Source organism: Mus pahari, chromosome 1, assembly GCF_900095145.1.
Source record: "Mus pahari chromosome 1, PAHARI_EIJ_v1.1, whole genome shotgun sequence".
Classification (NCBI taxonomy): domain Eukaryota; kingdom Metazoa; phylum Chordata; class Mammalia; order Rodentia; family Muridae; genus Mus; species Mus pahari.
The window spans coordinates 151,929,207-151,942,652 of record NC_034590.1 but is presented as its reverse complement, the minus strand read 5'-3'; the positions used below and the strand labels follow the sequence as shown (position 1 = coordinate 151,942,652).

General features: G+C 47.5%; 1 protein-coding gene across 36 annotated transcripts in view; it reads left to right on the top strand.

Moving 5' to 3' along the window:
- Positions 1–6,634: 6,634 nt before the first annotated feature.
- Positions 6,635–13,446, top strand: part of Sorbs1 (sorbin and SH3 domain containing 1) — a 223,240-nt gene continuing 216,428 nt past the window's right edge. For 8 of the 36 annotated variants that reach the window (XM_029532539.1, XM_029532563.1, XM_029532559.1 and 5 more), the window contains exon 1: positions 6,635–6,806. The gene's annotated coding sequence lies outside the window, so the exon portion shown is untranslated. Of the gene's footprint in view, positions 6,807–6,951; positions 7,108–13,446 lie in introns of those variants that run through there. The other 28 variants (XM_029532632.1, XM_029532580.1, XM_029532598.1 and 25 more) reach the window with 8 other exon arrangements.

Genomic DNA, 13,446 nt, shown 5'->3' with positions numbered 1-13,446 from the left:
TTGAACTTAGGGCCTCATAGGCACGCTAGGCAAGCACTCTGTCTCTGAGTTTACATTCCCAGCCTGATTAATTTTTTTCTCACCTGCTTAGCCAGGCAGGCCATGTAAACCTTGCTTTCACTGCCAAATGTCCCTGGGAATAGGCAGCTTTCCCATAGTTCCTTTCACCTAGTGCCTCGGGGGTCAGCTAGTCAGGGAAGCAGGCAGTAAGATTCCCTAAGAGACATGACCTGGAGACTACACTGCTATGCCGGGCAATGGGTTGAGGTAATAAAGGTACCACATTGTACTGAATGGGGACAAGGCAGCCATGTGTTGGGGCAGGACAGATGTGCTGAGGTAATGAAGGTCCTGAAACATTGTGAGTACCTCAGCCGTCTCTCTCTGTTCTTTCCACACAGTACTTCTTTTGATAAATGCTCACGAAGCAGAACCTCCCATCCCGAGGCATCCTTGTGACTTAATTTGGTCTTCTGCAATGAGTCCCTCAGTGAACTCTTCCAATTACCTCTGATAAGTCTCCCGCAGCTTCCGGAATGCCAGTTACTCTCTTTAACATCACTGCTGTTGATTTTTAAAACCCTTATTAAATTTACATTTGTTTCGTAAGGTTAGTTGCCCCGTTCCTGAAGTTGCTGTATTTTCCCTGCCAGACCATCTGACATGGTCTCTCTGGCTCTCCGAGTTCTCTGTCCTTTCTCTCTTTCTCTGTGTCAACTTCCCCACATTCCTCCTCCTGCGTCCCCCCTCTCCCCAGCCTCACTCAGAAGGCTTCTTGGAGAGTTGTCAGCTGTGGGCACCCACCCTAAACATGGATTTCTCAAGTTAACAGTCCATTAGTTGGACAATTCCACAGCAGTGAGTCCTCTGACGCTCAGCATTTTCTAACCAATGACTCTCCTGTCCCAGCCAGAAAAGATACATCTCCTAGCAACGCCCTCAGCAGGCCACCTTGTCTTTTTATCTGTTGAGCTCCCAGCCAAGGGTGTGGGCCCTTCACTAGGGACACATACTGGTTACACACTGTGCCAACACGGTGGCTGACAGCTTTACAGCCTGATTTCTACCAAAGGTCCACTTTTTAAATCATATTTATTTTGACTAAGAACGTGTGAAAATGTGTAAGTCAAACCTTGCACCCTCGGTCAAACACAATATAGTACTTGGGGTTCCCTTGTGAATGCAAGCCTTCACCCAAGGAACAGTATAAAACACACCTGAATGCGTGTTTGTGGGTGATAAACACGGGTCTGGTAGCTGGAATCTTGGTGTTAATGATTTATATTTATTCCAAGTATATACATTCTCATTGCTCTTGTTGTTTTTGACCTGGCTCCTGAGACGTGTCCTGGCCAATCTCCACTCCCCACTCATTCCATCAAGTTTCCCTAAGGCAGTGACTATGTTCGTAGTCACAGGCTTTCAAAGAATGTGGAATTCTTGGAAGTGACATTCCATTCCATCAAGTCTTTTTTCTTCTCTCTCTCTCTCTCTCTCTCTCTCTCTCTCTCTCTGGTTCTGGGAATGGAACCCAGGCACTGAGCTATAGTATGGGGTGTGTGTGTCCAAAGTTTATATCAGTTCTGTACATTTTAGGCATAAATTTTGCCCTCCCCTGTACTACCACGCCTAGATGAGAATCTGTTCCTTAAGGAAATCTAGCTGTTTCTAAAGTTTGCCACTGTCATCTAGAGGCCTGTCACTAAAGCTGTGCAACCCCAGGGATGGACAGCAGGAAGGCTGGTGACTCAGGTTGGCTGTGCAACCTTGTTTCTTCTTCTCTTGATTCCTCAGGGAGGGAGATGGCCTGTGGGCGACTCTAGAGCTTGGTGCTGACTTCAGTTTGTGCGCAGGACTCTCCTGCTTTGTAGAGACACTGCTGGGAACAATCTGAGGCACATGAAGAGAAAATGAGGAGTTACTAATGAGATTAAATTAAACTTAAATAGATTTTTTTCCCCAGTGTGTGAGGAACAGTAGTAAGGCCCATTGAGATGAGCAGGCCCAGGCTGAGAGTTTGTGGCATTTACAATCTACGTAAAGAGGGGTGGAAGAATACAACTACAGAGAAATGCACTATGTCATGTCAAATATGCGACATTCCACATGAAAGACAGAGGTGGAGTGTTGTGGGTCTGGGATGCAGGGTCCTCCCCATATCCCTGGGGAGCTGGGAATGAGAGTGAGCTATACGAGAGACATAGTTGTGATCTAGAGAGCCCTTAGCTAGAATCAAGGCCAGTGGTTCTTGACCACTCTGGGTCATGACCCCTCTGGTTGTCTCGTATTCTACATATCAGATGTTAACATTATGATTCATAGCAGTAGCAAAATTGCAATAGCAAAATTACAGTTATGAAGTACCAGTGAAATAATAATTTATGGTTGGGGGTCACCATGACATGAGGAAACTCTATTAAAGGGTTGTAGCATTTTGAAGGTTGAGAACGACTGACCTAAGTTCTACCCCTTAGGCCCTGGGGTCTCCTCTCCTTAAGAACAGTTACATTATTTATAGGACCCAGTTCTTTGATCAAACCCAGGGCCTAACACATGCTAGGCAGGTGTTCTACCATTGAGATATATCCCTAACCCAAGGGTCTAGTTCAAAATAAAAATTCAGGATCTTTTGTATGAAAATAAAAGAACTCCGAGAGAGGCAATCACACCATTAAAGCAAGTGCGGGGTATTTCTCAGCGTAGTCTGCTTGCCTTTAGTGTGGCCTTGGCCCACGTCCTAGTCAAGGTTTCTGTTGCTGTGATGAAACACCATGACCAAAAGCAACTTAGGGAGGAAAGGGTTTATACGGTTTACACTTCCACATCATAGTTCATCACTGAAGGATGTCAGGGCAAGAACTCCAACAGGGCAGGAATCTGGAGGCAGGAGCTGATGCAGAAACAAATGGAGGGGTGCTGCTTACTGGCTTGTTCATCTTGGCTTGCTCAACCTGCTTTTCTATAGAACCCAGGAATCACCACACCAAGGATGGCACCATTCACAGTGGGATGGGCCCTCCCCCATCAGTCACTAATTAAGAAAATGCCCTATCTTATGAAGGCATATCCTTCATTGAGATTTCCTTCTCTCTGATGACACTACCTTGTGTCAAGTTGACATAAAACTGACCAGCACAGCCTACATGAACTTGACTGGGTCTCTGCCTCCTTAGGCCTCACCTTGGGGCAACAGGGAGACAGATCTTACGCTTGCCACGTCTATAGCACCAGGCCTCCCTCCCAGATGAATCTGTGAATGGCTAGAGATAGAAATGAGTCAGTCTAATTAAACCTAATAATCTCTTAGGTTGCTTTTATTGTGAACTATTATTAGACCACAGTTTGGGAGCTGCTCTTTGAGACTGGGTCTCACAAGGTAGCCTAAGCCGACTTTGAACATTTACCTCAGCCTTCCGAGTGCTGGTATCACAGACGCAAGCTACCATAGCCTGGTCTTCACAGAAGAGATGTCTGAGATACGTTTTGAGGTAGAAGGTTTTGCTTTCTCTCTGGCTATTCTACTTGCCACCTTCTTGTCTTTCCCAGATTTCTCTGTCTCTCTTAGACACCTCATTTTATGCTTTCCAGTGAGAAATGGAACAGTTGCTGAAGCTACTAAGGGGTTAATTCAAGAGTTTAGCCTCTTCTTAGGTCTCTCAAGTTTCAGTTTCTCATTTCTACGAACGGCCTTGAGTAGAGTTCAGATTTTCCTGAGTAGAGTCTGGTGTTTCATTTTTAGATTATTATTTTTTTTAAAAGTTCACTGGATAATCTGATAGCTTTTTGTTTGTTTTTCGAGATAGAGTTTTAATCCGTAGCCTGGGCTCTTCTGGAACTCATTCAGTAGACAAGGCAGGCCTTGAATTCAGAGATCTGCCTGCCTCTGTCTCTGGAATTAAAGGCATGTGTCACCACTACTTGGCTTGATAGATGTTTATAAAGGGAAAAAAAAAATCAGAAAAACGAAGATGAACAAAAATAATTATGCATAATTCTAGAGGAAAAATTGTAATGGGATTTTATACATCAGTTTTCAATCAACTTTCCCATTCAATAATATAAGCATTTTTGAGTGTTGCTATGGCAACAGCTGGCCAGTGGATTACTGATGGTTGTGAGCCATTGTGTGTGCACTAGAAACTGAACCGGGTCCTCAGCAAGAGAATAAGCACTCTGAACTGCTAAGCCCATTCCAGAGCTCCCCACCTCTTTAAAATTACCAAAAAATACATCCTCATTTTTCATAGCTACCTAGTATTCTGTTAAATGGTTGTATTGTTATTTTCTTAACTAGTCCACCCAAACTGAAAATTAAAAAAATTAAAAAATATATTGTTTATTTAATGTATATGAGAACACTGTAGCTGTCTTCAGACACAACAGAAGAGGGCATCAGATCCCATTACAGATGGTTGTGAGCTAACATGTGGGTGCTGGAAATTGAACTCAGGACCTCTGGAAGAACAGCCAGTGCTCTTAACCACTGAGCCATCTCTCCAGCCCCAAACTGAACATGAACACTGAGTTGTTCTAACACTGTGTGTGTGTGTTCTAAACCTTGTTGCCTGGATTTGGTAGGTAGATAACTCTCAGTTTCTCTGCCCTCTATTTCCAACCCTCTTTGGATAATCTCCTAGTATCAGTGTGCCCTTAGCTATGTTCGCTGTTAGATGTGTACCAGGGCATAGAAAGCTCAGAGCCCCGGTACAACGGTGCACAGCAGGCCGGACAGGCACATTAATGCTTGCTGCTTTATTACTTTATAGACCAGAGAGCTGTTTGCCTAGACTGTAGCATAAGGTAACAGCAGAGCCTGGGATGCGTGTTTTACAAAGCAGTAGGACGAGGTCTGGGAGAGGCAGAGCCCTGTGCCGAGGGACCCTGGGTTCCCTGGAGGCTTGGCTTCTTGTTTCCTTGGTTATATCGTGAGCCCCCAGACAGCTAGAAGTCTTCAATGAAAATATACAGATAATAGAATTGAGGACAGCCGGTGCCTGGCCAGGACCTGGCATCTAACAACCTTCACAGACGGAGCTCCCCTTGCCTGTGCAGTCACCAGGTCCTATCTTCACCCCACCACACAGCCTGCTAACTAGAAACACAGTTGGGCTGAAGATTCTTGCCCAAGATAGCAGAAAAGAATTAATTGTGCTCAGGTGACTATTCTATTGTGTTGGAAAGTTTTACGTCAACTTGACTCAGGCTAAGGTCATCTGAGGGGAGGGAACCTCAATTAAGAAAATGCCTCCCTAAGATGGGGCTGTAGGCAAGCCTGTAGGGCAATTTTTAAATTAGTGACTGATGGAGGAGGATCCAACCCATTATGGACGGGCCATCCTGGGCTATTGGTCCTGGATTCTATATGAAAACAGACTAAACAAGTCATGGAGAGCAAGCCAGTAAGCAGTATCCTTCTGTGTCACCTGCATCAGCTCTGGTCTCCAGGTTCCTGCCCTGCTTGAGTTCCTGTTCTGACTTCCTTCAAGGATGAACAGTGTTGTGGAAGTGTAACCCTTTCCTTCCCAAGTTGCTTTAGCCATGGTGTTTGTTTGCAGCAATAGAAATGCTGACTAGGGCATCTACCCTGAAGGGTGTCCTAGGGATGTGAGGAGGTGGTCATGGAGGAAGCAAGTTCCAGACTAGCTCTTGCTGGCCCACTTGACCTGCGTGACAGTCTCTCCTCCCTGTCCCTTTCTCTGCCATTCTGTTGGGTACTGGAGAGGGTTATAAGACAGGAGACACAAGGGACACCCTGCCCGTTCTTGCCTGTGACCAGTTATTACTCTAGCTCATTTACAGATGATCTAGTTTATTTATCCCTCCCTTCAACGCAAGCATCTTAAGGGGAGGGCCTTCTTAGTAACCCCAGGGCTCAGCTCATTCATGCTTACTGAGCTTTGAATATAGGTTGTGTGAATAAAATACCAGTGCCAGGCTTGCCGAGTGGTGCAGCCAATAATCCGCTCTAGAGGCTGAGTCAGGAGGTTGGCCTGGGGTGTGTGTATGTGGGGCAGCCTCTAATCCCAGAAGGTGGAATTAAGGATCATCTTTGGCTTCACAGTGAGTTTGAGGCCACGCTAGATTACATGAGCCATTTGTCAGAGAGAGAGAGAGAGAGAGAGAGAGAGAGAGAGAGAGAGAGAGAGACTAAAACGAGAAACTAGTAACAACATCTCTTTCACAAGGTTGGGAAAGTCAAATGAGAAAATAGGAAGCATTAGGCAACTGTCTGATAGAATATAATCAGACCGAAAGCGCCATTGGCAAGCTTTTATTCACTACACTTTACCAAGAGGAATTATGGTGCCATTTTACAGATCGGCAAAAGGGCACAGGGTTAAGTAATTTGTTTATAGCTAGGACACACTGTCTGTTATTTTACGCTTACTGTTCCTTTCAAGCTCTCTGTGGGCAAACCCTTATAGAGACCACAGGGCCAGCGTCTGGAGTCACTCCCGGGCAGCCCAGGGCAGAAAGGGTGAGCGGGGGCGCGCGCGTTATCCACGGGGACCCGCGGGCGCGCGTCCCCGCTCACAGGGACGCAGGCTTGGCGGCGGGCTCTTCCTCGCCTCCCCATTGGCGCACACGCCCCTTCCTGTCACGGCCGGCCAGGCTCCGCCCCCTGGGCGCTGCCGGAGTGGACGGTTCCAGGCCATGCTAATGAGGGGCTGGTCGCCGCCGCCCATTGGCCGGCCCCGGTGTGGGTGAAGTCAGCTCGGAGTAGCAGAAAAACAGAGCGGGGCTGACTGCAGCGTGGAGCGCGAGCCGGGCTGGACGCGCGCAAGCCCTTGCCGGGGACCCGCGAGGTAAGCGGGCGGCGGCTGCGCTCTCCGGCGGCAGCTCCCGGGCGGGCGCAGCGGGCCCCCGGAGCGGCGCCTTTGTTCCGCGCGCGGAGGAGGTGCTTTTAAAGGGCCAGCTGTTGGAGGGACCTGGGGGCCCCCCTTCTCCCAGAGCATCCCTGGGTGGCCTCGGGGGACCTTCGCCGAGCCGTGTCTCCCGGCTGCTCCGTGTCCTCCCTCCCCATCCCTTCAAGAAAAGTTGTTAGGACGCGGGGAGCTTTGGGAATTCTAGGTTTCTTTATGCCTTTTCGTTTTTTGGTAGGTGAAGGTAAGTGCGATCATGGCCTCTGCTAGGAGGGAATGTCCGCCCGCTTCAGCCTGGCTGCAGTGTGGGTGGATGGAGACGGGAGAGCCCTGGTGGGTTTGCGCTGGAGAGTGAAACTACTGAGGGTCTTTTCTGCAGTGGCCAGAGCAAGAAGGTCGCAAGTGTCAGAATGGAGGCATCTCAGGTGTATTCATTCATCAGCACACCCTTCCACTCCATCCCCAAAGCCGAGGGCGGCGGGAGGGGGGCAAGGACTACGCTGCTGGCCCAGACCAGCCTGCATCCGCGCGTGTTGGTGGGTGTGTGTCCGGGTATACGGTGCTTCCGCTCACCGCCCAGGCCCCTTCATGCTTCCCTGGATGACAGCATCTTGCAGGGCAGGCAGCCCATCACCAAAGGGACCTAAAGCTACTCCTTTCTCTTATTTCCTAGGCTGTCCCTCCCGGGTTTCCACCTTCGTTTCCCTGATAAGCGGTGGTGACATTCGAGATAGGAGGGAAAAGAGGCTTAAAGTCATTATGCTTCTTTGAAGGGCGATGTGCTGTCGATTTCTGTATCTTGGAACCTCTGCGTGTCGTACTATGGCTTTGAAATTCATCAGTGTATGCTTTTTTCCGGGCAGACAGAATTTATTATGCATTGCTACATTGAAGCAGAGGGATACCTCTGAGCTGGCTCATTTCATCCTGTCCGAGGGTTTTCCCAGCATGTTCTGGATGAGCCTTTGGATTTTTGTTTGAATCGCTGAGCTCTGGGATGCCCCTGTTGTCACACGGCCGACCTACTGAAATTGCTAAAATTGATTCCACTGTCAGTAGGCGGGAGGTTCATCTAGACACACCATAGAACCTGCCAGCCATGTTAGGACGCTGACTGCATCCCCCCACTCACCTTCCAGTCCCCAACACTGGTGTGTCCTTTTTCTTCCTTGGCGAGGGCCAGGGAATAGCTTGTCTGACTACATGCTTTTTTGATTTTTTTTTTAATACCTCTCTTTAGATTTAAGTGTGTGTTTTGGCTGGAAAGATATTCGAGGTGGTGACTGAAGGGTGGATTAAAAGTGGGGTGGACAGCAGTGCCAATGACAGAAAACATACCTCGGGAGATTTTATAGCTTCAGCCTTCAAGTGAGTGAGTGAGATGTCTACAGGGTGAGGTGTGTTGCCTGTGAGGGGGAGGGGTGGAGGAGGAAGATACTGCCAACAGTTTTTTGCCCCACCCTCCTGCTGCCGCCTTAAATAACTCCTGGCCAGCCCAGCCCTGAGGTCTTTTTGAGCCTGAGGGGAGAAAGGTGGGCAGTTAGTTAGCCCACCTCTGCGGGGGGGGGGGGCACCTTTGATGCAGGCTAGGAAGGGTTTGTAGTTCTTAGGGTAGGGGTGCTTAAGGACCTGTGATAACAGTCTGGGGATGTCCCTGCAGGCAATTAGTACCTGAATGAAGTGCTGGTTGCCCTCTGTAGGACAACCCAACCCCCCTTTTGTTGGCTCTACTTCCTTTTTTTTTTTTTTTTTTTTTGCTAAAGCAGTTGAATTTCTGTAAACTTTTTGAAGAGATTGGGAATATTGGGATGGAGTTGTAAAAAGAAGAAAAGAAAATTGCTTCTTCCTGGCAGAACAAAGGCCTGTTCGGCTCTTCTGTTTCTTCTCCAAAACAGAGTTGGATGCAGATAGCTGGGTCTGGGGAAGGGAACTTCGCCTGTGGCGCCGGTAGTGAGTGTCCTTGGCTTCTCAATTCCACTCCCCCTGGACCCTTCTCTGGGTGTGGATGTGGAAGGTACTCACTGGTAATTTAGGATTTAACTAGCCTTCAAGGAGGAATAGATGATCAAAAGAAAAAAAAATTGATGTAAGCTTGTGCCAGAAGCAGAACAGTAGACTGGCTTTGGCTCTAGCGAGCATCCTCTGGGCCTTGAGCTTGTGGCTTATGCTGTGTTCTTGTTGGTAAAATAAGAGGCTTTAGAGCGGGTTCCCAAAAGCACCATTTAAATTAAATTCGTAAGTACATGTTGTGATGGCGATTTTAGATTCTTTTTCTGTTTGCTAGTCAGATGTTAAATTCTGAGTATTTAAGCAAGACTGCTGAAGAAGCACTCGAGAGAGCTCGGGCTTCTGTTGGAGTCAGACTACCTTTTCCTTGATTGGTGCGATTCATGTGGTTTTAGAGTATGTAAATAATTCAGGGCTAGAATGATCCAGAGTGAGAGACGTGGACCTCTCCGAGCGAGTTGGTGTGTGGGGGAGGTGAGGATGGGATGACAGATTGCGGAGGAAAGGGCGTTTCTATAATTCATTCCCTCCCCGCCTGTGTTTTATTTATGATTGCACAGGTGAGCGTGTAAATATTGGGAACATGGGGAGGGGGAACCTCGATGATTGATCCCTCAAGGCCTTCACTGAGGAGTGATGCTGGGGAGGCGTGGCTGTTTGTCTGAGGTCTCTAGCCTAGCATGGAGCAGGAGGGGCATAAGAACCTGGGTCTTGTGCTCCAGAGTAAGGCCCTCCCTTTTGTGAGAGGAGCCTAAGATGGGAAGGAGAAAGATGAGGAGGAAACAAGAGATGAAGGGGGAGGCTGGAGACTCCATAGCTTCAGCCTTTGGAGCCAGGAGTAGAGCAGTCCTGTGCCCTTGGAATGAAGCAAGGATCGGAGCCCCTTAGATGAGTGTGTGTGTGTATGTGTGTGTGTGTGTGTGTGTGTATGTATATGTGTGATGAGTGTGCTCGTGTGTGCGCATGAGCTCATGTGCACGCAAGTGTGTGTGTGTGTGTGTGTGTGTGTGTGTGTGTGCGCGCGCGCGCGCTTGTGTGGGTGATGTGGAAGTGTTAGGTGCCCTGATCCTGCCACAGATTTTCCTTGCTGACTCTGATTGTAGAATGAGGCTGAATCTGCCTGTTCAGAGCCAAGCAAGACCTTTAGCCAGAGCCAGGAGAACTTAAACACTCAGGGGCGTTAGGTGTGCTGAGGAGAGGGCTGGGGAGAGCTGACGTTGGGCCCAGTTCTGCTGCAATTCCAGTTTCCTCTTGGTGTGTGTGTATTTATTTTGTTTTTACATTTCCGATACAAGACTTAAAGTTTTCCATAGAATGAATCTCTTTTTAATGGCGGCAGAGTTTTCCCATCTAACCTTCCATCATACATTTTATGAGAGAGCATTTCATGTCTTGCCTTTTCAGAGGAGAGACCTGGAGACTGATGAGCTCCTGAATGATGGCTCATCATCATCTTTGGGAGGTAGGGAGGCTCTAGCCTGTGACCTGCGTTAGTGCTAAACCTCACGTTTCAGTGAGCAATTAAAGGGCGGGGAGCAGTGGGTAACCAGAGCATTAACTATTCAAAGGCAAGGATAAAAGATGATAATTCTTTGAAGTCTGTGGCCCAAGCCTGAGGAGCTTGCCTTCCTCGGGCCAGCGCCCAGGTACGAACTAGGAAGTCTCTCTGTGGCTTCTTCGCAGCTCATGCCTCAGGCACATTGTGATCGCTTTCGAGGCTTTTCCCCTGCATATCTTTCCTGTGGCCATTTGTTTTTTTCTCCCTTCCTCTTGTGTTCTTCTCCCCTCATCCTGTTAGTAATATATCTTTGTAGTGTGTTTTAGTGTATTATTACCTCATTAAAATTTCATGTTCTCTGTTCTTAATTTAAAAGCAGTTTATGTCTTTGGCTATATATGTATTTTACACACAAAACAAAAAGCAAACCCAATTAAACTGCTTTTTATTTCTGTGTGGCCTTCCATTGATTTCCCCTCCCCCTTCTTGTCTGAGGTCAGTACTGACTCTAGAAAAAAAAAAAAAAAACAACCTTTTTTTCTAAAGTCTCTGTCATGTGGTTATTGTTTTAAAAAACAAAACCCAGCTATAACAGCAGAAAACGTTTCCACCCTTATATTGTGAACCACCAGGGACACCCAGTCCCAAGAAGTGTATCCTGTTTCTTCCTTCAATGGAAGAAGCATTGTTAATGTGTTTCATAAGAAGGCTTAAACTGTACAGGGGCTGATGGGAGATATGGGTCTCTTATCAGTGAGTCTGATAATGCCTAGGGGTGGGAAGCTGGCAGGCTACTGCCATCCAGGGAGAATTTAGTGTGATGGTTGTGTTTCCAAGGCTAGACCAACTCAACTACCTGTAGCTGGATCACACAACCCTTTAGAAAAGAGATACTTGCCACTTTTCCAGTGAATGTTGGGTTGGACTCAGGGCTATCCTGTGCCCACCTTAGGCAGAACTATTCACCTGCAGGTTACTGGGGTAAAAACTCTAGATGCTGTGAAGTTTTTTTTTTTTTTTTTTTTTTTTTTGACAGGGTTTCTCTGTATAGCCCTGGCTGTCCTGGAACTCACTCTGTAGACCAGGCTGGCCTCAAACTCAGAAATCCGCCTGCCTCTGCCTCCCAGGTGCTGGGACTAAAGGTGTGCGCCACCACTGCCCGATGTGTATTGAGGTTCTTAATGTCTTTCTGTTTCTGGTTTATTACAGACAAGATAGAGTCTTTTAAACATTTTGTTTATTTTAATATGTGTGTGTGTGTCTGTCTGTCTGTCTGACTGTGGACATATTTCATATGTGCATATCTCTGCAGATGCTGTTGAAGGATGTCAGATCTCTGGGAACTGGAGTTATAATAGGCAGTTGCGAATTATCTAACATGGGTGCTGGGAATTGAACTCTGGTCCTCTGCAAGAGTGGGAAGCATTCTTTACTGCCCAGCCTTCTCAACCCCATCATTGAGTCTTTATGCTTAGTGGTCAGTGAGTTCGGTGTCTAAAGGGACCCTTAAGAGCAAGAAGGTACCTTGAAGTCTCTACTTTTTATACTAAAAGTCTACCTGAGTTTTGTGTTCAACTCTGTAATATCTGTGATGGTTTTAGTGTAAACGTATTTAGATTGCTTTGCTGTTGTATAGAGTTGATGGTTAGGAAAATGCTGTGTTTATCCTGGCCTCTCTCCAAGTGTTCATAGCAGTCTCTGACCCAGGTGGAGAAGCCAGCAGTATGGAGAACCTCAGACCTGTTGGTGTTGAGAGCTTCCCTTCAGCCTTACTTGCTGGCTCTCCCAGGTCCTCAGGGGCAGGCTTCTCCCACAGTAAGGTTTGTCCCTCACCAGAGGCCTTTGCCTCTTTTTGCTGTGCCTCCTACTTTCAGACTCCCTCACATCTGAGGTGTATTCCTTCCCCTCCTCACCTGTTTCTGTTATTATTGCTGGCTTCCTTGTCTTCTTCCAGTCTTCTTCCACCATATTGGGAGTTCTGGAAAGAAAGAGGATTCTATACCTAAGTGATACACACACACACACACACACACACACACACACACACACACACACACACGGGGGTGGGGTGGGGTGGAGGCGGGGAAAGCACTACCAGAACAATGAGAAGACTTCTATAGAAGGCAGTATCCTCCTGGTAGGTAACCCATTCCCTTGAATCAGTCACTGAGGAGTTTCTGTTGCTGCAGGAACAAAGCTTATAAACTCAGAGATGTTTAGCCCCCAGGCTTGCTTCTGTTAGCTTCTTTTAGGGATCTGAGAAGGGTCTCACAGAGCTAAAGGCCCGGTGTTGGCAGGCCGGTGCTTATGGTGAGAAGAGCCTGATTGCTCACTGATGCTGTCACTCAGAGACTGCCTGCATTCTCCACTCAAAGCTGCCTTCCTGCCTTCAAAGCCATTGTCTTAGGATTTCTATAGCTGCAGTGAAACACCATCACCAAAAAGAAAGTCGGGGAGGAAAGGGTGTAATTACTTTACACTTCCATATTTAAGTCTGTCATTGGAGAAAGTCAGGACAGGAACCCAGCAGGGCAGGAATCTGGAGGCAAGAGCTGATGCAGAGAGAGGCCATGGAAGGGTGCTGCCGAATTGCTGGCTTGCTCCTCATGGTTTGCTCAGCCTGCTTTCTTACAGAACCCAGGACCACCAGCCCAGGGATGGTACCACCCCACAATGGGGCTGGGCCCTTCCACTTCAATCACTAATTAAGAAAAGGCCCCTACAGGCTCGCCACAGATTGGTTTTATAAAGGGATTTTTCTTAATTGAGGTTCCCTCCTCTCAGAAGACCTTAGCCTGTGTCAAATTGTCATAAAACTAGCCAGCACATCCAGTGCCAGTGACGGCTGATTGAGCCAGTCTGCTGATGGCTCTGATCATCAGTGTGTCATCACTGATTCCCTCTTCCTCCTTTAAGGAGCTTGGTAATTACAGTGGGCCGCCTGCATAATCTAGGACAGTCTCCCATCTTAACATCAGTTGTTAGCAACTTTCAAAAATAGAAATTTCATTTCTCCCTCTCCCTCTCTACTCTTTATTCTCCTCCCCCCGCCCTGTATGTGTGTGTGTGTGTGTGTGT